At 49.9% G+C, this 23,557-nt stretch overlaps 1 protein-coding gene across 3 annotated transcripts in view; it reads left to right on the top strand.

Moving 5' to 3' along the window:
• The window catches only part of Sv2b (synaptic vesicle glycoprotein 2B), a 79,666-nt gene that overhangs the window by 11,635 nt on the left and 44,474 nt on the right, over positions 1 to 23,557 (top strand). The window contains exon 1 of one of the 3 annotated variants that reach the window (XM_070043193.1): positions 20,009 to 20,082. The exons of the other annotated variants lie outside the window; for them this stretch is intronic. The gene's annotated coding sequence lies outside the window, so the exon portion shown is untranslated. Of the gene's footprint in view, positions 1 to 20,008; positions 20,083 to 23,557 lie in introns of those variants that run through there. 3 annotated transcript variants of the gene reach the window in all.

Genomic DNA, 23,557 nt, shown 5'->3' with positions numbered 1-23,557 from the left:
TAGAAAGCAGGACCTCGAAGCTTTATCTTAGGCCGCAGAGGGAGCTGCATTTGGAGAAGGGAATGCCGTAAATAAAGTCTTAGTCAATGATGCAGAGGAAGGACCAGGAAGGGCCTACAGCCATATTAGCTCGTGGGAGAGAACAGGAATCTGTGACCTGGACCCTCTCCACTGGAAAACTCACGACTTTTCCACGCAGCTGGGAGGGGCTTAGGCCCTGGCCAACTTCCTGTCAATGCGGCCATCCTTGGGGTCCTTCTCTGGCTCCCGGAGATTCAGTGAGCATGCGCTCCCTCCCCTCCCCTGCCCCCCGCTCTGCCCGCACAGCATCTGACCGTGGCCTCTTGCCTGATCTGGAATACGACAGATGGCAGGGAGGACCAGAGCTCAGCTGGCATGTGTGTGGGGGGCTCTGAAGGAAAGGAAGAGGTACGTGGGGGTGGCGGTGCTCCAGGCAGAGTACTGGGCCTGAGAGATGGAGTTGGAGAGGGGACACAGCGACACCAGGCGCTCCTGACCTTGACTTTGGAGAGCTTGAGGATGTCATTAGCCCCGCCTCTTCCTCCTGAGACAACAGGAACCCACCTACACATGCTCCACGGATCCATCGGATCCATTGCTTGAAGGTCCACGGGTTAAACGCAGCCACTTTTACTGCGTTTGCACAAAGCATAAGCGAGGAGTTTTTTTTTTTTTTGGATCTGGTCGTAGGGCCTGAACTCTGGGCCTGGGCACTGTCCCTCAGCTCTTCAGCTCAAGGCTAGCGCACTACCACTTGAACCACAGTGCCACTTCCGGCTTTTATCTTTTTGCTTATGTGGTGCTGAGGAATCAAACCCAGGGCCTCAGGCATGCAAGGCAAGCGCTCTACCACTGAGCCACCTTCCCAGCCCCAAGCGAGGAGCTTTAAGATAAGGGAATTCCTGAATGCCAGGGGAATCTAGCAGCGCCCAGCAGGGGATGAACAGCAGGGGTGTCACCAAGTAGCTGAGAAAGGCTGGAACTGGGTGGGCAGCGGGGTCATGTCCTTCTCCTGCTCCCACGAGGGATCACCCCTGTTGGCTGGTGTGACCAGCTACACCACTGATGGAGAGAGAACTTGTGCCGGGTCACAGGGCTGGCGGCATCCCGTTTCCTCTGTTGTCCAGCGAGCAGGGTCACGGGATCTCACCGTCACTCAGTTTGGTGTCTTGCTTCCAGATTTTTTTTGGGGGGGTCAGTTATGGGGCCTGAGCGCGGTCCCTGAGCTCTCTTGGTGCTCAAGGTGAGCGCTCTACCACTTTGAGCCACAGAGAGCATCACTTCTGGTTTTCTGGTGGTTGATAGGAGGTAAGAGTCTCACAGACCTTCAAGTCTGGGCTGGCTTTGAACCTCGATCCTCAGGTCTCAGCCTCCAGAGTAGCAAGGATGACCGGCGTGAGCTACCTGTCCCAAGCTGGGCCTTTTTCATTTTATGGTGAACGTGAATCTCTGTACTAAGTACTAGGGACAGCCCCGTGTGTTAAATAATATTCTTTAGGGGTGTGGAGTCTGATGAAGTGATTTCACATGCATGATTTTATTTAATCCTCACCGTTCCTAGAAAGGAAGGATTATTATTCTCATTATTGTGTAGTGGAGTAAAGGGTAAACCAGTTGGTTCACTGGAAGGGCTGGAGAGCAAGGCTGCATGGGAGGAGGCAGGGGCCTGTGCCCACCCCGGTGTGGGTGCCTGGGTTGTTCTATATTTGGAAGACGACGAGGTTAATCCTCTTTGTTCCAGTCGTTCAGCCAAGGGATTAACTGCTTTAAACTCCAGGCCTCGTGGCCTCAGACAATGTGAGCTTTGTGTTACCAAGGCCTAGGATCCACGGGTCAGCTTCTATTGAACCAACCTGTAGGGCTCCACTGTGGTACTTTAATCCCAGTGCCTTCAATACTACAGAGAAAGAGACAGAGGAAACAAGACATGACTTGTTACTGGTGGTGGATTTATGACCCGAGCTCCTGTCTGCAGGCTTGGAGTTTGTGTCTCTGCTCTGGGCTGGTGTTCAGTACGAGAGTCAGGAAAAGGATCTTTGCAGAAAGAGCAAAACGAAGACCTTAGACGAGGACTCCCGGGCTGCTGTGAATTCCACCCTGTGCTGTAGGGAAGTGTCCGCTATGTGTGGTGGAGGCTGCCTTGGTCACAGCTGAGCCATTTGGAAACACTGCCCGCCTCAGTGATGATTTCTAGCTTTGTGTGCTCAGCTCAGGATCAACACTGTGGATTGTTTCGGGGCTGCTGGGGATATTGAGCTTCATCTCACTCTGAGATGAGACAATCCTGCCTGGCCCAGGTGCAGGTCCATGCCCACACCCCAGGGCCCTCAACTGTGAGATCTGAGGGTTCTTCACAGGCAGATCAGGGGGTTGCTACTGTAGGAATGGAACATAGCTTCTGGGAAGACAAGATCCAGACATCTCACACACACACACACACACACACACACACACACACACACACACATGCACACACACACACACACACACACACACCCGCGCCATGCTTTGGGCATGCGTTCAAAGTCGAGCTGTTGATCTCTTCTTCCTTCTCTAAGAGCCTCAGTTTTCACCGCCATCTTGCTTGTCCTAGTCTTGCAGTTCAAGATCTGAACCTCACACAATTTCAATCTGATGGAAGTTAAGGAGATGGAGGGGCTAGGTAGGGTTGGGAGGAATGGGGGAAAATGACGGAAGGGGTGCCGTGGCTCAAGATGCCCCCTGTTCATAAATTGCTTTTTCCAGAATGTAAAACGTAGCCCGTCTACGTGTGTGGGGAGGAGTGTGTGTGTGTGTGTGTGTGTGTGTGTGTGTGTGTGTGTGTGTGTGTGTGTGTGTGTGTGTGTGTGTGGAGTGGAATGGTGAAGGTGGTTTAAATACTTTTACGTCCACATGTGAAGATGGAACACCGAGGCTTGATTGGCTTGGGAAGGGGGTCGGCGTGTGAGGGAGCGCCATTGAGGGGTGCGTTCCATGGGGGCCCATGCTATGCAGATATGGACACAGCACTATGAACCCCCGCTCTGGTATAACAGCTAGCAGATGTGAATAAAAACGTGGGAGAACACAAGGCTCATGAGATTCAAAGGTGGACATTTTCATCTGAAATCCCTATTTGCTTGCTTGTTTGTTTATTCAGCAAATGCTTATGGACTGCCCGCTGTGCTAACCATCAAGAGTAAGCCTAGGAGACAAGATCCCTGCTTTTCTGGGGTGTATGTAGTATAGCCATCTATAAGGAAGCTCTGGACATGTCTCCAAAACATACATACACACATCATACATGCACATGTATGTATGTATGTATGTATATTTGTACAGACACTGTCCACTTTGGAGTTGCTGTGTTGTTGCAACCCTGCTAATGGCCAGCTCAGCTGATGCACACACAGGGAAGCCTGGCGAATCGATCACAGAGATTTCTATTCAGTAAAGAACAGGACTCTGTGCTTTCTCCTCTCCCTGTACATTGAACATTCTGGAAGCTGAAGAAAAAGAAAGAAAGCAAGGAAGAAACCCCACCAGCCCATCCCATGCCTGCCTGGCGCTCTGTGGTCCCGGGGCTGGGAGGGAGCGTGGGACGCTTTGGCATGTGCAGACTGTGGAGATGAGCTGGCACGCCGGGCTGCTTTGTTTTCCTGTGGTGGTGTTTGAACATGGGGCAACATATTGCTTTGCTATTATCACGTTATTTGGATAATCCTGGCAGCTGGCGATGATATCATTATTTTTCAAAAGGAAAGAGAAAAGGAAAGAAGAAGAAGAAAAAAAAACCCGGGGAGATTTGCTTACAGCGAATTAAAGAAAAATTAATGAAGGCTAGGGGTGCGGTGTACTATAGGATGGTTGTGTACCATGGCCGGCTGGCTCCCCGGTTGGAAGTCCCTGTGAGATGCTCCCCTCTTCAGGGTTCACAGAGGGGTCACACGTTCTGGAAGGAAAACCTGTCACATCTTCTTGGCACACACTGACAGAGCTTGAAACATGACCTCTGCTCTTGGGGCCTGGTCAGGCTTGTCCCCGTGGGTCTTGGCTGCCATTGTGGCTTGTACCAAAGTATGGACTGAGATTACAGCCATCTTTTGCTCCTTTATTTTAGTACGTAATTCAGTGCGCTAAGCCTCCCTTTTCTCATCTGTGCATTTTTTTGTGTTTGTTTTGGAAACCAGGATCATAGTGAAGAGTTCTTCATCTCACAGTTGTTAATAGGAATGGATTAACTTTGACTATGAGATGTTCCTACAGTGTGTGTAACAGGTTGGAGTTTTACTATAGGGTCTGTCGCAACCTGACAAAAGAGCTCTGATGATCTCCGTGGCTTTTACAACAATGGCTGGGGCTGGCTGTCAACACGCAGGTCAGCTTCAGATTCACGCCAGCTATCTGTCATCTGGCTTACCCAGACACTGTCAGAATCTACCAGCAGCATTTTCCCCCCTCTGTGTAGAAGATAAGAGTGATATCAAATGTCCTAGCATATGAAGAACCTCTGTATCAGTTATATTTGCTGACATTTTATTGGGCAAGGCAAATCACATGACCAGACCAAACTCAGTGACCTGTACATCTTCTCATAGTGCGAGATCATGTGACCACACAGAAATGAAACCACACTAACTGGTGGAACTCGCAGTGGAAGAGCCTATTCATTTATTGGCCTAAAAAATGGATGTGGATTGTTACCATGTTACATGGAAAAGAATTAGGTATGATAACTATCCACGAAAACAAGTTCTGTGTGGTAGGATATTGGGTGGGACTTTCATACTGCCTCCAAATGGACATTCTGACTACAAGTCTGAAGAGAAGAAATCTAAGACATTCTATTTTTAAAAATCACTGGGGTATGTCATGTCAAAACCAGCTTTACAATGCCGGTGTGGGGGGGGGGAGGGGGGTATAATTGGGTGGGGGGAGGGGGGTAAAATTGGGTGGGGGGAGGGGGGAGGCGGGGAAGGGAAGTGAAGGGTAAACAAAGGAGGAGGCTGCAATGCTTGGTAAGAAATGTATCCATTATCCTGCCCATGTAATTGTAGCCCCTTTGTACAGTATGTTCTCAAATAAAATAAAATACAATTAAAAAAAAAAAATCACTGGGGTCCCTAATGGTTTTCTCCTCCCTCCCCTCCTCCCTCCCTCCCTCCCTCTGTTCTTTCCTTCCTCCCTTCTTTCCTTCCTTCCTTCCCTCCCTCCTTCCCTCTCGTTTTAACCCTCCCTTTCTTTTGTGCCAGTACTGGAGCTTAAACTAAGGGCCTGGCTGCTGCCCCTTAGCTTTCTCACTCAAGGATGGCACTCAACCATTCAAGCTATGGCTCCACTTCCAGCTTTATTGGTGATAATAGATGAGTCTCACTGCCTGCCCAGGCTGGCTTTGAACCACAGTCCTCAGATCTCAGCCTCCTGAGTAGTTAGGGTTACAGATGTGAGCCACTGATGCCCAGCCTTAATAAGTTCCTGAGGCATATTCAAACTGGACTTGGTACCCTCAACTCCAAACCCTTAGGTCTTCTTGTGTGTTGGGATAGAAGGGGAAGAAAGAATCTTTGGCCTATAGCGTATACTTGTTGGAAAGATGTCTGGGTTCTCATAAAGCCAAGAGAAGGGCCTCTGGGAGAGAGCCTCGTGGAGACTAGCAATGCTGACAAAAAGGGAGACATGGTCTCTGTCACCCTGGCTGGGTGCTTGCTAGCCTGTGATACTAGAAGAGCGGATGGACCATTTAAAAGAGGGCATTGCGAGGGTGTGGCATGTCTCCTGGACGTCATCTGGAAACGTCTGCAGGGAGAGATGAGTGAGAGCTCAGTATGACAGCAATAAAAGATCATTTGTCTTGTCCTTTTCTTTCTCCCTCCCTTTTTTGGCAGTACTGGGGGATGAACTTAGGATGTGGCGCTTGCTCAGTCGGCCTTCATCTACTTGAACTGTGCCGCCAGGCCCGTTAGCTCTGGTCATGTTTCAGAGAAGGTCTCCCGTTCTTCCTAGGGCCTGGATCACAGCCCTCCTATTTACACACTGCTGTAGCTGTGATGACAGGCGTGTGCCACCACCCCAGCTTTGTTGTGGTTTTAGTTTCTTTACTGTATTTACTCAGTTGAGATGAGAGTCTTCGGAACTTTTTGCCTGGCTTGCCCTGGCGGCGCTGTAGTTCTAGTGAGAACTAAGAGGACAGGTGTGAGTTCCTGAAAGATCTTTTGTTTTTTTTAATTGCATTTGACGGGGGCTTGGGAAGGTACAGGAGGCCCCAGAGGAAAAGCTCAGGGGAGGAACGGAAGCTTTGGGGATGGGGAAATCTGCCCAAAGGAGAGGCTGTCTAGTCTGAAGTGAGACCCAGCTGCCCCTTTCGGAGAGGTTCCTCAAGAGGCTAAACATCCCAGGGATAGCACCAGAATTAAAGGGACCCATCGCAACCACAGCAATGCCTGGGAGGGACATCGCCCAGTCATAATAGGACATATATTGGCTCAGGTGCTGTGTTCGAATGGACCCGGTCAGTCCACCTCCTTCTCCACCCCTCCATCTTCTTTATAGCTCTGTCTCTCCTCCCTGCAGGCCTGTTGGATCCTCAGTGTTTTCTGCACAGTGGCTGGGCGGGTGGGTGTGGGCACGCTGGCTCATCCGCTTGGGGCTCCCGGCTTTTACCCTTAATCCACGGCTCTCTCTGGCCTGCAGCAGGTGGAACACGCCACAGGATGCTTGGCCAGTTTGATCTGCTTATTTTTAGAATAAGGCAGAGGCCGGAACACATAAATAAAATGTGGGCAGGGAGCGGCTCACCGTGATGTGCAAAGAGCAAAGGATCTGTACCTGTGGGAAGCTTTCTCCAGCGGCCAGAGCTGGCCTAAGAGAAATCCTGTCCTAATTGGACAGTCTCTCAGCTGGCAAGGAGAAATCAAATGACTGAAGTGGATGGGGAAGGAAATGAGGGGATCCAATATTTGAGATGTGGCTATGGCGAGAGAATTATTATTATTATTATTTTATTGGTGGTGGAGCTTGAACTCAGGGCCTGGGCACTGTCCCTGAGCCTCTTTGTGCTCAAGGCTAGTGTTCTAACACTGGAGCCACAGCGCCACTTCTGGTTTTTTTGAGTGGTTAATTAGAGATAAGAGTCTCTTTGGGGGTTTTTCTGCCCAGGTGGGCTTCTGACCATGATCCTCAGATCTCACCCTCTTGAGTCGCTAGGAATACAGGTGTGAGCCACTGGATTATTTGAACTTTTGAAAATAACTTACAGTAGTTGGCACAGGTGGCTCATGCCTATAATCCTAGCGACTCAGGAGGCTGAGATCTGAGGATCACAGTTCAAAGTCAGCCTCGGCAGGAAAGTCTTTGAGACTCTTATCTCCAATTAACTACCAGAAAACTGGAAGTGGTGCTGTGGCTCAAGTGGTAGAGTGCTTGCCTTGAGCTGAAGAGCTGAGCGACAGTGCTCAAGGCCAAAGTTCAAGCCCCACAACTGACAAAAAAAAAATAGCTTATGGTATAAAGTAAGGATCTACATTTTAGTTCATTTTTTTTTATTGTGAAAAACCATACAGACGGGTTACAATTACATGGGCAAGGTAATGGGTACATTTCTTATCAAGCATGGTTGCCTCCTCCTTTGTTTCCCCTTCCCACCCCTTCCCATCTCCCCACCCCCCACCTCCAGCCAAAGTTGTAAAGTTCGTTTTTTGACATGGTGACTTTTACATCTCCTTGTTGCAATGGGTCCTTCTGTATCCCTATTTAAACGATTTGTCTTTGCCCTTTCCCTCCACAAATTATACCAACATCAAATACAGTGAAAGCAGGGGTTATACCGTGGGGGAGGGACATACAAAGCAACAAAGAAATCATCTTATAAATAACCCAGAAATTTATTACTCAATTCAAAATCTTACATTTTAGTTCATTTTAACGGTCTTTAGTTTTTTCTTTCTGAGGTACCATTAATTTCTAGTCCTTTCCCCTCCCTCTCAGGAAACTGAAAATCCACCCGTATAATTGTGTCCCTGTCTCTGTGTTAAAGTAGGATAATCATCTTCACTGGATGTTCTATGACAGCATCACTGAGCACAGGACAAATCCTTCTCTGTTCTTTTTTTTCTTTCTGGTGGTATGGGGATTTGAACTCAGGGCTTTGTACTTGGCAGGCTGGAGCTATGCCACATGAGCCACTGCTCTAGCCCTTGGTCTTACTTAAAAAAAAAAAAAGAAAACAAAAAACTGCTTGGCTGTTTTCACATTTTGTTCTTCTAGATGAGTTATTAAGCTGTGTTGCCAAGTTAAAAAAACATTCCTGTTGGGAACTTGGATAGGAATTACAGTACAGCATCATCCTATGACAAACTTACTGGCTGAAAATCAGTCTTCTAAAACCTGGTGTGTTTATTTCTCCACTTTTTATTCCTCATCCCTCTTCAAAGCTTTGTATTTAGAGAGTGATCATCAAATAATAGACCCTAATCGTTACTGAGGAGTTAATACGCCCTGGGCTTTCCACTCTTGTTTCTCATGTAATCCCTGTTTACTTGAGATAATTCAGATAGTGAGTGGTAGAGCCAGGGTGTTTGCTCAAGGCTGATTCTGAAATCCCAGCTATCTCTCCCTGAATGCTTCAGTGTGGTGGAGAGTGGCAGGGAATGACTGTGCATGTGCTAAGTTTTGTCCTTCTGTTGCAAACCTTTTTTCTTTTCTCTCTTTGAAATACAAGTAGTGAGCTGGGGTTTGGGTTAGCTCGGTGGTAGAACACATTCTTCGCATCCATGAGGCCCCGAGAACAATGTCACACCTGGCCTCATGCGACAGCTGGCAGGCAAAACTCAGGTGCACTAAACGTATCATCTAGAATAACATGAGGCCGAGTGTGGAGGTAATCTCAGCTATGGGTGGGGGGGTGGGGGGGTGGAGGGGTGGAGGGGGTGGTAGGAGGATCTCAGTTCAAGGCTAGCCTGGACAATGTTTGTGTGAGACCCTATCTGCAAAACAAACTGAAAGCAAAAAGAACTGAGGTGTGGCTCAAGTGGTAGAGCCCTTGCTAATTAAGTGCAAGGTCTTCAATTCTCAGGAACACACACACACACACACACACACACACACACACACACATACACACAGCACTATCACTACCATTATCATCACTTTCCTCCTCTTCCTCCTCGCCTTCCTCCTCTTCCTCTTCTCCTCCTCCTTTTCTTCCTCCTTTCCTTCTCCTCCTTTTCCTCCTCCTCCTCTTCCTCTTCTTCTCTTCCTTCTCTTCCTCCTCCTTCTCCTTCTTCCTCTTCCTGAATGAAACATGAGTGAGTTTTATGTCTAAGCTTAGACTCCTTCCCCAAGCGTTCCCATGGCAAATATTCCACATATTCTTTATATGCAACTATTGCAAAACCTGAAAACATTTCTGGTCTTAAGCACGTTTTTTTGTTTTGTTATGTTTTTTTGTTTTTGTTTTGGATAAACCTCCATCTATTTCTTTGTCTTCTATCATTTTTTAGCTTTAACTTTTAATGAGATCAGCACCAACATCTATTTATATGAATAACACTTTAAACAGTTTACCCATTGACTCTGGAAGTCTGACCCTCGACACCCTACCCCCAACTGTGCACCAAGCACTTTCCCGTTTGGTGAAGTCTGGGCATCCTTTATTGCCTTATGTCTTATAAACCTAAGGGTATCATGGGTGCCATCTTCAAGCAGGTGTTTATCAAAGATGCCTTCCCCGCATCTTTCCAAAGCGCTAAGTCATCGTCTGCACAAACGAGGTCCCCAGACATCCTCCCTGGGGACTCAGTCTGGAAAGGAGGGTGCCCCAGGGTGGATTCCCGGGTCTGAGTCATCTTGAACGAGTCAGCTCTCTCCGGCTGGGTCGGCTCACCCTTCCTGCCTGCGTGCCATTTGGATCCCGTTTCCCTGCCTCTCCTTTGGCAGTGGCTGGCTCCCCTGGGCAGCCCCCCCCTCCCTTGCCGCCCTCCCTCCTGCTTTTCCTTGCCTGTTTCATCGGAGTGACTTAACAAAACCCAGTGTCCTAGCTGACATGTGTGCATGGGGGAGGAGACCTGCTGGGACTGGGATCTGTTCTTTAGTCCTGTGCTTTCCAAACTGTCTATGAAACAAGGGCCGGCACCCGGAGGATGTTCACTGTACTGCGTGGTCTTGCTGAATTGTGGAACCTGAAGAGTTGAACTCATAAAGCAGAGAGTCGAATAGGGGTGATCCGGGGCAGAGAGACAGCTTGGGCGCTGTCCCCCAGCTCTTCAGCTCAAGGCAAGCACTCTACCACTTGAGCCATAGCAGCAACCTCTGGCTTTTTCTGCTTATGTGGTGCTGAGGAATCAAATCCAGGGCCTCATGCATGCAAGGCAAGCACTCTACCACTGAGCCACCTTCCCAGCCCCAGGCTGTGTTTTAAAACTCCTGCGAGAGCCAGGTGATGGTGGCTCACGCCTGCCATCCTAGCTGCTCAGGAAGCTGCGATCTGAGAGTCAGGGTTGGTAGCTAGCCCAGGAAGGAGCATCTATGAGACTCTTATCTCCAGTGAACCACCAAAAAAAAAAAAAAAAAAGCTGGAGCACTAACTTTGAGCAAGAAAGCTCAGTGCCTAGGTCCTGAGTTCAAGCCCCAGCACTGGCACGAAAACAAAACAACCAACCAAAACAAACAAACAAAAACAAAACTCCTGCAAGAACAGAGAAGCTAAGTCACTCCTTTGAGTTTTGAGGGGAAAGGTAGAGTTGTGTGGCCCAGGTCTTTGGATTCCTGGCCTTGTCCACCTGGTCCAGGGGCATGTCTTCACCATAGATGGGCACGGAAGTGCTTAACTGGCAAAGGCTAGGTGTGGTAGTTTGGGAAAAGTAGACAGGTGACGCTGGAAGGGACAATCGAGGGCTCTGAGCATTGCCTGCTTTGCAGGTCTGTAGATACGTTCATTCTTTATCTAGAAGTCACCTGGGACTGTCTTCAGGATGATTGCCTGGAGAAGAGTCTGTAGGTGCACAGAGGAACTGGAGCACCCTGTGTTGCTCTGGGTATCACCCCCTCTCCCTTCCCAGAAGGAGCAGGGTGCTCAGATCCCTGGATATTTGTTCCTGTGGCCCTGTGCTCTTGAGTAGGGGGATGTTTTTCTGGGGTTGTCTTCAAAGCCGGGCGATGTGTCCTAGCCAGCTTGGCTTAACCAGTGCTTCGCTTCCCACATTCACCAAATTATCGAAGTTCCATTAAGATTGAAGTGAAATCTTCCAGCCTCGAGGCCCATCTGCTCAAGCTATTTATTCCCCGGGGAAGTCACGAATCTGTCATTTGCGATTTGCGATTTTTACAGTCCTTCCTCGCCACCCCCCCTCCCCAATCTGTGGTGCCAGAGGTATATGAGGCATGATTCGATTGGGAGCCTCCGTGAAGACTTGGGCGGGGGTGGAGGCGGGGATGGGGGAGCTACTGGCACCTCCCTCCTCAGAAGTGAGAAGCTCTCTGCTGAGCGAGAGACACAGCTCCCGAGTCCTGGGGAGGCTGCGTCTGCAGAGCCTGCGTGCTCTACTCCGTAACAGATCTTCACGTCTTCTTCTCCCAAGCTACGCCGAAACTGCCATCCAGGGAAGCTAACATTTATTCTCGAAGGGGGAGTGGATTTTCTCTCTTTCTTCTTCCTCCTCCTTCTCTTCCTCCATCCCTTCCTCTCTTTCTTTTGTGATGCTAGGGTATAGAATGTAGGGCTACACCTGGTAGGCACATTTTGTACCTTTGAACATCATCCCAGTCCTACGAGTAATGGTTATTATTATTATTATTATTTTGGTTGGTCGTAAGGCTTGAACTCAGGGCCTGGGAGCTGTCCTTGAGCTCTTTTGTTCAAGGCTAGCATTTACCACCTGGAAACACAACTCCACTTCCAGTTCTCTAGTGATTCACTGGAGATAAGAGTCGCACAGACTTTCCTGCCTGGGCTGGCTTTGAACCGTGATCCTCAGATCTCAGCCTCCTGAGTAGCCAGGGAGACAGGCGTGAGCCATCAGCGCCCAGCATATTTTTCCCCCTAGTGTTGCCATAAGAAAACACAAGAGACTTGGTGGTTTAAACCATTTGTTTTCTCACATGACCTGTCCCTGGAGAACAGAGAATCACCACCTGCCTATGTCCTCATGATGTGCTCTTCTCTCCCTTTTCTTCTTGCAAGGAGAAAAAAGGCATTTCATTAGAGAACACTGTGACAGCCTCCTCTTACCTTAACAGGCTCTTTCGATGGCCTCTCTCCCAACGGAGGTACAGGGAGGATCTCCAGGCTGGCGGCTCACTCCTGTAACCTTAGCTACTTAGGAAGCTGAGATCTGAAGATCACCATCTGAAGCCAGGTTAGGGCAGACAAATCCATGAGACTTTTATCTCCCACTAACAAACATGGAAGTGTGTAGCTCAAGTGATAGAGCATCAGCCATGAGTGAAAGAGCCAGGCAAGAGTAGAAGGCATTCCCTGAGTTCTGCCTCAGTGCAGGTGCATGCATACACACACACACACACACACACACACACACACACACACCTACACCCCTCAAACTAGGTGAGAAGGGACATTCTCAATCTGATGAAGGGTTTCTATGAAGAAGTAAGAGTCCAGGAACAAGGCAAAGGTGTCTGCCATCACTACACTTCTGGATTGTAGGACACATGATGTAGTTCTGGGGTGATGTAGGCCCAGGATGACATAGGCTTTAGCACTGGAGGATTTGGATTCAAATGCCAGCTCCATCCATCACTAGCTGTGTGATTTGGGGCAAGTCACTTAACTTCTCTCTGGGCTTGCCTCAGTTTCCCTTTTTATCCAATGGATGATACCTGAGTCTCCCTTGGAGGGTTCTCATAGGATTGGGAAGTAAATATCACCTTCCCAGGTCCCTGCTGGGCATGTGACAGACAGAGCTGAAGATGCTCTCTGTCCTTTTTCTTTCTTTCTTCTTCTTCTTGTGTGATCTGCTTCATCACAGAAAAAGAGAGAGAAGGGTGGACGAGAGACCGGCGTGTGGAGAGGCGATTGTAAACATTCCCAAGATGTCCTAATTAAGGAGCAAAGAGGCCAGACTGGAAAACAGATTGACCACACCCTCCGGCGCAGCGCGGTGAGCTGTGCCCTTGGTGGGAGGCAGCCAAGATGCTGCTCTCTTCCCACACGCACACAGTCAGAGGCCGGGAGCTGGGAGCTTGCCCCACAGCCTCCGCCCCGCAGCCTCCGCCCCGCAGCCTCTGCCCTGCAGCCTCCGGCAGGGGTGCTCAGCTCGGGAGGTGTGCTCAGAGCAGCTTGCTCAGGCTCTCCGGATTTTGATGGCATTTTCTCTGCAACCCAGAACCTCTAGGCTGAGGAAGGAGAAGCCCTGAGCAGGCGGGTGGGCTGGAGACGTGTGAGCGGAGGGCAGGGGGTGACCTGGGGTCCTTGTGTGCTGTTCTAGGATGTGCCACCTTCTGGGTGGCATCCGGGATTTAAACTCTGCCTGCTGGAGCACAGAAAGCGTGCCCGCGTCTCACCGTGAGCATCACCACGATGAGTTTCATGGCCCCGAAGGAGACTCAGGAGGAGATGCTCTGCAGGGGAAATGATGTTCGGGGTGTGTAGGGGAGGGAGGAGGGCACATCTGATAGGGCTCTTGTTTTCCTTCATTTCATCTCAACTCAGACGGGAGGTTTCACATGCGTTGTGTTTCTGGGCCATCCCCAGCTCCTGCCTGTGTCCAGCAGAGGTTTGCAGCTGGTCGGGGGCCTGCTTCCGTCTCTCTCGCCGTGAGTCACTTTGGAGGTGGGCCAGAGGAAGAGGCATCGGAAAGCAAAGGCGGTTCTGTTCTCTCCTTACACATTCCCTTGGCGAAGCTGGGCTCTGGTGGCTCGCGGCTGTCATCCTGGCTGTGTGGGAGGATGAGATTGGGAAGATCGCAGTTTGAGGCCAGCCCAGGCAGGAAAGTCTGCACGAATTTATCTCAGCAGAAGAAGCTAGGTATCCTGGTGCAAGCTCGCCATCCTTGCTATAGTGGCCAGCCTAAAATAGGTGACTCGAGGCCCAGGCCCATCCCCGGGCCAGCAGTGAATGCTATCTGGAAAACAACAGGCACAAAAGAGGGCTGGAGGTATGGCTCAGTGGTAGAGCACCCACTCAGCAAGTGCGTGGTCCTGAGTTCAATCCCAACTACTGCCAACAACAACAACAAATTTTAACTTTGCTCCTTATAAGTGTGGTATTTTTCCCCCTCCCAGTCCGGGGGCTTAAACTCAGGGCCTGGGTGCTGTCCTTGAGTTTTTTTTTTTTTTTTTGCTCAAGGTAGCTAGCACTCAACCACTTGAGTCACAGCTCCACTTCTCTCTCTCTCTCTCTTTTTTTTTTTGGTGTTTAGTTGGAGATCAGTGTCTCACAGACATTGCTGCCCTAGCTGGCTTTGAACCGTGATCCTCAGATCTCAGCCTCTTGACAGCTAAGATTATAGATGTGAGCGATGCTCCTAAGATCTACAACCTGCTCTGGGTCAAATCTAAGATTTCTTTTTTTTGGTTTGTCGTGGGGCTTGAACTCTGGGCCTGGGCATTGTCCCTCAGCTCTTCAGTTCAAGGCTAGCGCTCTACCACTTGAGCCACAGTGTCACTTTCTGCTTTTTCTGGATATGTGGTGCTAAGGAATTGAACCAGGGGCCTCATGCATACTAGGCAAGTGTTCTACCACTGAGCCACCTTCCCAGCCCAAATCTGAGATTTCTGTATGGCCCTGTGTCCAGCCTCTTGTCTCTGCTTTTCAAACAGAGTCTGTGTGTGGGAGATCTTGAGGTCAAGTCCTTTCACCAGATGTTGAACTGGCCTGAGGGTTGGTACACAACTTATTACAGAAATTCCACGGAGGGTGTCTGCCCTCAAGACCATGAGCCACCCCAGCGGGCGGAAGTGCAGAAGGACCCTCTGATAAGCCAGGGTAGGGTGAAGTCCCACACCAGGGACAAATGCCAGGCCACACCCGAGAGAGAAATTCAACCTTCTGGGGTCGGAACTGGCAGAGGAGGGGCTCAAGACTGAGCTGAGTGAGATGGCAGGGACCTGAACAGGTGTCCATTTGGGAAGAGCTCAGAACCGGGGTATGGCCTGTGTGCAGGGGCGGGGCTACAGAGATGGCCAGCCCCAAGGTAGGGGGGACATGGGAGGGAGGCCTAGGGCCACGAGCCCGGTGTGGGCGAGGCTGATGGCTGCCGTGGATGGACTTGCAGTCTACGTGGAAGGAGGCTTCTCTGGGAGTAGGGGGTGAAGTGGAGGGGGATTCGTTTGGTCCAGCGTGGCCTACCAGTAGGGACCACATGGATGTATGATGACTGGCTTGCGTTCGAATCTCAGCCCGGCCTCCTTGTGTGTATGAGACAGGAAGAGCGGTCATGATCACGGAGGGGACTTGGGGGAGGCAAATGGGATACTGTGTGCCGGGGCGAGGCTCGGTGCCTGGTACCCAGCCAGAGCTCAACAAAGCATGGCTGGCCCTGACAACCCCTCCACAGAGGTGGCGCAGGTGGGTAGACTGGGAGCAGGGGGCCTGAGTGCTTTGTGGTGGATGAGGGTTGCAGAGCCTGAGCCTGGACGGCGAAGGGGAAGGGAGAGCGGATGACTCAAGATACGGAGACAGAGCGGAGCGCTGGGGCTTGGCCAGAGTGGGGCCTGGGGATGGAAAGCAAGGAGGAGGGAGCGGCCGAGGCTCCCGCAAGGGCAGTGGAGGGGAGGAGCGCAGACTCTCTGGCTGGGGTTGAAAGGCCGCTGGCCTCTGAGCGGGGAGGCCCAGGAACCTTGGCAAGGTCAGGGCAGGGCCAGTTGCAGGCGTGGTGTGCCAGCCTGGGTCTGAAGTGTGACGTGGTGAACGTAGCTGAAATCAGAGAGGCAGAGCTGAGAGAGGAGGAGGAGGAAGGAGAGGAAGGGAGAGAGAGAAACAGGGAGGGAGAACTGGAGAGAGAGAGAGGGGGGATGGAGGGAGGTAGAGACAGACAGAGAGGGAGAAAGGGAGAGGAGACAAGGGAGAGGAGGCAGGGAAGGAAGTAGGGGTGGGGTGGGGATCCAGGAAGCAAGAGAGTCCATTGAGAGCTGGTGTCACAGTCACAGTTCAATCAGGAAGGGGTTACGAAGGAGGCTGGGGACCAAGAGGGGCTCCAGGTGGCAATTTGAACATGACTGGTGAGTCGGGAGAAGAGACTGGGGCGTGGAGGGGTGAGAATGAGTGCTGGGGAGCCCTGAACACAGACACCAGGGTGAGGAGGCACTGGTCAGCAGCCCAGATGTTCTTGGAGACGTTGATGGGAAAGGAGAGAGTGTGTGGAAGGAAGTGTCTGTAGGGTATGTGTAAATGGAGCATTAAAATTTTTTATTTTCATGCTGGACACTGGTGGTTCACGCCTGTCATCCTAGCTGTTCAGGAGGCTGAGATCGGAGGATCACGGTTCAAAGCCAGCCTGGGCAGGAGAGTCTGGGAGATTCTTCTCTCCAATAAACTACCAGAAAACCAGAAGTGGTGCTGTGGCTCAAAGTGGTAGAGTAGCTAGTCTTGAGCAAAAGAGCTCAGGGACAGCACCCAGGCCCTGAGTTCAGGCCCTATAACTGACAAAAAAAATTTTTTTTTGTTGGCTCTGGGGGTCGAATTCTGGGTCTAGGTGCTGCTGTCCCTGGTTTCCCTTTTGCTCAAGGCTAGTGCTCTACCACTTTGAACCACAGCACCACTTCTGGCTTTTTCTGTGATTAGTTGGAGATAAGAGTCTCACAGACTTTCCTGCCTGGGTTGGCTTCAAACCATAACCCTCAGATCTCAGCCTTCAGAGTAGCTAGGATGACAGGTGTGAGCCACCAGCGCTTGGGAGGAAATGGTTGATAGAGCCAAGTTCAGGATATAATAGGAGGATGATGAATTCATGAATACGAGAGAGCGTGCACGCACGCGCATATGTGTGTGCGTGTACAGACACGTATGATGATATGCCTGGGCGTATGTATGTGTGTACTGCTTGTGATGAGAGCCAGTGGGCTGATGTAGAGCTGGAAATGGAGGTGGGGCCTGTCTGACTCTTCCTAGCACCTAGTGCTACTTCACTTCCGGCCAGTATGTAATAAGGGATAGGAGATCAAAGACTTTGAGAGCAGTGCTTTATCCCAATTAGCTCATTTAATCCTCCAGCACTCCGCAGCAGAGGCTACATTTATGATTCATATTTTTCAGGTAGAGAGAGGGAGCCCATCAAGGTTAAGTAGGTTGACTACCAGCACACAGGGAACTAGCGGTGGAGGTGGGAAAAGCTAGCGGAGCCCTTGTAAGAATTAAGCAGGACCGCCTACATCTCGTGTCTCTAGTGCTGACTTGGTCTCAAGGCTAATTAGACACGAAAGGATGGAATTTCTGGTTGTGTCAGATGCACCAGTGAGCAAAAAGCTTGATGAAAAAGTAAAAAAAAATGTTAAAAAATATATATATTTGTAAAAGAATAAAATGGAATCACCACCTGTCTTTACTACTACTTGAAGCCAGTCTGTGTGGGAACTTTTTCTTCCTTTTTATCCCCCCCTTTCTTTTGAATCTGTCTGCTCAAATGCACAGGAATTGACAAATTCTAATGATAGTCTCTTTTGGAGAGAGTGTTAAATTATTCAGAGGCAGTCACAAATAGAATGTCTATAGCAGCCTCAACTTCCTGCTTGAACCTGCTCCTGCCATTCTGTGGGGTTCCAGAAGGGTCTGCAGGAGAGATCTGGGCTGGAGAGGGGCCGGGTGAGGGGAGGGGGGCTTCTGTCTGCTGCTCAGGAATCAGGGTCTGGGCAGCTGCTGTCTGGAGGCTACACTTCCACTTCTACACCCTCTGCCCCCACGTGTCCCGTCGTGCCAGGCTGCAGGGTCCCCTAGGCATCTCCAGACACCATGGTAATGAAACCCTGGCCAGAGCTTTTTCTGACTCCTTGGGTGTCAGTGAGTCACTGAGGATCCTAGATGCCCTGCAGTACGCATCTGTGGTGACCACGCATGTGCTGTTGTGTTCTTACCACCCGTGTGTGAGGCCTTTCTGTAGGATGGTTGATACCAAACAAACCAAAAGAGCCAGGCAGGTTGAGATGTGCTTCAAACTGCAAATGAGAGCAACAGTGATCACAAACACTGCTCTGCACCCAAAGGCCTCCTTAGCTTTCCTGTGCCTAGGGATGGACTCCCCTGTCCATTGCTGCCAGACCCTTTCCCCATCACCCCTGCTACTCCCAAAGGTGGGATATTACTTTTTCCTCCAATGAGCCAGGCAGTAGCGTGAGCTGGGGCCGGCGGAGGCAGGAGGAGCACTCGAGCCCAGGAACGGGAGGCCAACTTGGGCAGCGTAATGAAATGCTTTTCTGTTCCAAAGTTAACATCACAGATTTGTACTTGTGATCATGTACTACGGTCCACAAGTCACTGTGGTATCTAAGAATTTTTATTTTCACCTTGTCTGTTGAGGAGCATTCTTGTCCTCTGTTGGAATGGTGGTTTGCCATAACCGCCCCTCCCCTCCCCCCTCTCCCTCCTCTCTCCTCTCCCCTCCCCTCTCTCCCTCCCCTTTCCCTCCTCCCCCCCCCCCCCCCGCCTCCACTGAGACTACACAGCGTCTCTTCCTCTTCCCACTCTGCCACTTGGTCTCAGATCCTCCCATGCTTGTGAGCACGTGTGCGCGCCTGTGTGTGTATGTGTGTGTGTGTGTGTGTGTGTGAGAGAGAGATACATCTCAGCTACTTATTTGGTCAGACACCATGGGAAAACCACAAGAGCTAGCTGTTGTTCAGTAAACGCTTGTGTGTGTGTGTGTGTGTGTGTGTGTGTGCGCACACGCGCGTGTGTGCATGTGTGCACGCATGCATTATCTCCAATCCTCACCACAGCCCGACGAGCAAGATTTTCTTCCAAGGATGAGGAAGTGGAGTCTAGGCTTGGCCTAGACAGAGTAAATCACCATAACCAGGTGGTTGAAATGCAAACCATGTCCATTTAATAGGAAAGAGCCTCTTTGTCCATCAATCCAGACAGAGGCCAAGGGTAGAAGGAATAAGGATTTACCGGCCTCTTACCGAGTGCCTGGTACCCCCTTAGATACTCTAGCTAACTTGGCTCATTGAATTGAACCCTTGCTCTGTGAAATGGAGAGGATGCAAACACCCCGCCCCCCATTTCAGAGATGAAAGATGGACACACAATGCTTCTTCTGCCAAAAGTTCAAAAAGCCAGTAGCTCGCGAAGGCAGGATGATACATAAGGTCTGTCTCTCCTAAAATCTCTCCTCTGTCCATTGGGAAGCTCAGCAAGCATCTTGGCTGAAGAGTGAAAATCACTGCAGTGATAAGTCCTGCCCGCTGCCAGGATTCTGTGTTCCACAGCCTTTCTCCACCCAACACTCCTTTGTGAGAAAGTCTGGACTAGCGAGCATTAATCAGACCCCAATGTGAGAGTTCAAGATACTCCACACAGCCCGGAAAAGATGATCAGACCCAAGCTCCTTTTTATTCTCCTCCCCGCCCACCCGGAATTATTATTGGGCATGGTTGGATGTGAAAGTAAATATGCACCACGCGGTCCACATTTTGACCACCGTCAGGAACGACTGCTTTCACAGATGCCCGGGCCTCCGGGATGCCGGGTGAGACGCCGTCACACTCTGAAACGCTCAGAGCGATTTGTGTCCCCTGTGGATAATTTGGCTGGGTGTTAGGTGCACGGTTGCTTAGGTGGGAAGCTCAGGTGAGTAGGCAGAGACGAGCGGAACAGCTTGCTGGGTGGTTTGATGCGGGTGAAGGCATCTGACAGCTAGAGATTACCCAGTCAGTTTGGGGGTGGCTTGCTCTCTGGGGGCCTCTGGTATATCCTTGATGGGGGAGGAGGGAACCTCTCTCTCTGTGCGGATTCCTGGCGTCAGAGTCCCTGAAGGAAGGCACCGTCCTCTGGGACATGCTGTCCTGGGCACGTGATGTGGAATAATTGGGGAACCGTTGTCAGCCAGTTCCTTCTGTCTTCTGTTTCCCCACCGGCTTAATTCACTGGGCGGGGCCAGCCGTTTCTCCAGGGAAGGAAGGAAGTGCCAGGCTCAGGTAGGCAAACTGCCTGACAGCAGGTCCGACTCTCAAGGATAGAAACTGCTGCTTCCCCTGCCCCCCCATCCCCCAGGAGATGAGGGGGGATGTAGGGGATAGGGGTGAGCGTGACAGCCTGGCCAGCTGTTTCTGTGGCCTGAGCACCTCTTCTTTCTGAAGACATGTTTCCTCTCACCCTGACTACTTTCTGGTATCAGTGCCTCGGTGTTCCCTCAGAAACAGCATGGGTGGAAGGGGACCCTCATTAATTACAGCCCCGCTGTGAGTTGATACACATCAGGAGAGCCGGATGGCTTTGGTTTCTTTTGGGCATCAGGCACCACCCGGGGAACCCGTACCGCCTCAGATGAACAGATGCTCCCTTCTCTTTAAATAGTGCTATTGTTACGATGGAAGCCAAAGATGTGATGGGAGCCAGGGGGGTTGGGTTTGTGGCTGAGGGTGGTAGAACAATCACTGCACCTCTCAAACTGGTTGCATTCGTTTCTGGCCTTCCTTCCTTCCTTCCTTCCTTCCTTCCTTCCTTCCTTCCTTCCTTCCTTCCTTCCTTCCTTCCTTCCTTCCTTCCTTCTTTTCTTTCTTTCTTTAAAATGAAGGCTTTTTGCGTGCCACTTTTCAAAGAATCTGCACTAGTAGGCCTACATGAAGTTCTGTGGAACCCCCGACTGGGCAGGTGTTCTTAGGGAAATCTGGAAGTTTGGAAGCACAGATGCTAGATTTGAGCTCTTCTCCCCACACCTTGGAAGTTCTCCCAGCTGCTCGGCTGGAGACAGCAGAGGTCTTTTGTAGAGGCAGGGCATGCTTTTCTTCGGGAGAACGTGAGGTTTGCAGCAGCATCTTTGAAGTGTTCTTCGGAATCTCAATCCAGGTGACAGGTGTCTATCAGGGGGGCTTGCTGACAGGTCCTCTCTTGTACTGCAAAGGCTTTGAGTATAAGTATCCAGTTCCCATGAGCCTTGTTTTGCCTGTCCAAATAGCAGAAAGAAGGATTAATGACCCCTTGTGAGACTGAATGAGAGAATACAAGCAAATGACTTAGTTTATGGCCTGGCATATACAATGGACACTCGACCAACACTTGAAGTTACAGCAATCTGATTGCTCCTTTTTTATTTCTCTTGTAAACTCATGTTTCAGGATATCCAGTGCCCTAAGATGTATTTCAAGATACTTTCTAGAGCCGAGGGAAGAATTTCCTGTAAGGAATTCTGCTGCTTGCTCTTAAAATGATATGCATTTCTTGTCTCCCCCCCCCCCCAACCTAATAGTTAGCTAATGAGAAGCAGAATAAATACAGCCTGATCACATGGGTGATGGCGATGTTCGTAGAGAAGGCTGGGCTGTGCCCCAGAGCAGTTTAGAGAAGCTAAGATGCGGTGAGAAGATGATCAAGCAGAAAAACCGAATCAACATCTCATCGTCCCAACCATCACTGTAACAATTGGTTTGCATCCTGATTTTCCAGGAGACGAAAGTTCAGAAGGCATGGGTAATAGGCTCAAGACCACTCTGACAGTAAGTGAAGGAAGACTTAAGACCCAGGATGGGTGTGATTTAAAAATGTAATTTTTTGCTTTGGGAAATATTTTAAGACAGGGGCCTGCTATTAACCCAGTCTGGCCCATGAACTCAGGAATCTCCTGCTTCAGGCTCCCGAGTGCTGGAATCACAGGTGCCTATCCTCAGCCCTTAGATGCGTTGTTATCCTTCTTCTTGTTTTTTAATTGTTTTCTTGGTGTTGGTGCTGCGGTTTAATCTCAGGGCCTCTAACTTGCTAGGCAGATACTCTGTTGCTGGACCATGCCTCCAGCTCTTTTTTTGCCTCTTTTCCTCTTCTCTCTATAGTTGGGGATGGCCAGGCTCAGCTATTAAAGTCTGTCTGGAGAGCCAGAGTCTTGTGTCCTTTCAAGCACAACTGTCCATCTTGTGGTGGTGATAATGGACAAACGAGATTGCTTTTTCATTCTTGGCGAAGACAGAACACAGAGCTGCCTTTCTAATTCCTGGGTTTGCCGTGGAAAGTGCTATGTACTCCCGTAGTATGGGCCGGAGACAAACTAGACACACTGAGTAATAGCTCTCCACTTATAGGAACTAGCCAGAGGGACCCAGATGAGATTCTTAGCTGATACCCTATTTATTTAAAAAAATAACTAAATGCAAAGGTAAAAGACAGGATTAAGCTGGTTTGGTGGCTGTAGCATGCTGGAGATACACTTTTCCTTGATATACTTGAGGCAGATAAACATCTCCACTAAGAATTTTCATGGTGAGTCATATTTTCTGGGAGTGCATACTGCGCGTATCGCTTCGGTTCTCAAGTTGATCGTTCCATGGATCTTTAAGCATCGGCCCATTCGTCCCCCAAATAGAGAGGGACTGGTAATAAATAATGGAAAAATATTGAATGCTGGGAAAATGGCAGGCAGTTGTTCCTTCCTCCCTGACATAATCCTTCTTAATAATTGATGAACACAGTTTTTTTTTCCTCTAGTAACTTAAAGACCTTTCCTTTAAAGGGAGATGTAACCTGGGCAAAAGCAAGGGAGACTTTCCATGCCTGTGGCCAGCCCAGAGATGCTCAGCTTCCCAATGGAGGGCTAGCTCTCAGACAAGCAAGCACTTGTGTTCCTCTTCTTCTTTGGTAGCTGGCCTGTTCCTTATTTGTAAACTAGGAGGCCCATATAATTAACTCTTATCTATATTTTGTGTGTGTGTGTGTGTGTGTGTGCTGGTCCTGGGGCTTGAACTCAGGGCCTACGCTCTGTCCCTGAACTTTTGTGCTCAAGGCTAGTGCTCTACCTTTGAGCTATACTGCTCAACTTCCGGCTTTTTGGTGGATGAGTCTGATGGATTTTCCTGCTCAGGCTGGCTTTAAACCACAATCTTTAGATCTCAGCTTCCTGAATAGCTAGGATGACAGGCAGGAGCCATCAGTGCCCGGCTTGTGTCTGGGCGTGTGTGTGTGTGTGTGTGTGTGTGTGTGTGTGTGTGTGACACTTTTGGATAGAGAATTTTAAATGTGTATTATTTTGTGAATAAACAGGATTTGTGAGATCTCAAATAAACATCCCTTCTCTCTTCTTCTTCTTCTTCTTCTTCTTTTTTTTTTTTTTTGGGGTCTGGTTGTGGGGCCTGAACTCTGAGCCTGGGTGCTGTCCCTCAGCTCTTCAGCTCAAGGCTAGCGCTCTACCACTTGAGCCACAGTGCCACTTCAGGCTTTTTTCTTTTTGCTTATGTGGTGCTGAGGAATTGAACCCAGGGCCTCAGGCATGCAAGGCAAGCTCTACCACTGAGCCACCTTCCCAGCCCCACTTCCCTCTTCTTTGTGCTGGATTGACTCTGAGCTGGATGCTTTCGCACATGTACATATTCCCATGGCTCTATCCACTCTGCGGGCAAGAATGCTGCAGCTCAAGAAGGTGGACTTCAAGGTCACAGACAGAACTAGAATGTGGATATCAGTCAGTCT

Source organism: Dipodomys merriami, unplaced genomic scaffold (genome assembly GCF_024711535.1).
Source record: "Dipodomys merriami isolate MVZ:Mamm:240054 unplaced genomic scaffold, mDipMer1.0.p SCAF_33, whole genome shotgun sequence".
Lineage (NCBI taxonomy): Eukaryota > Metazoa > Chordata > Mammalia > Rodentia > Heteromyidae > Dipodomys > Dipodomys merriami.
Note: the sequence above shows the minus strand (reverse complement) of the source record. Positions and strands in the feature narration are given on the sequence as shown.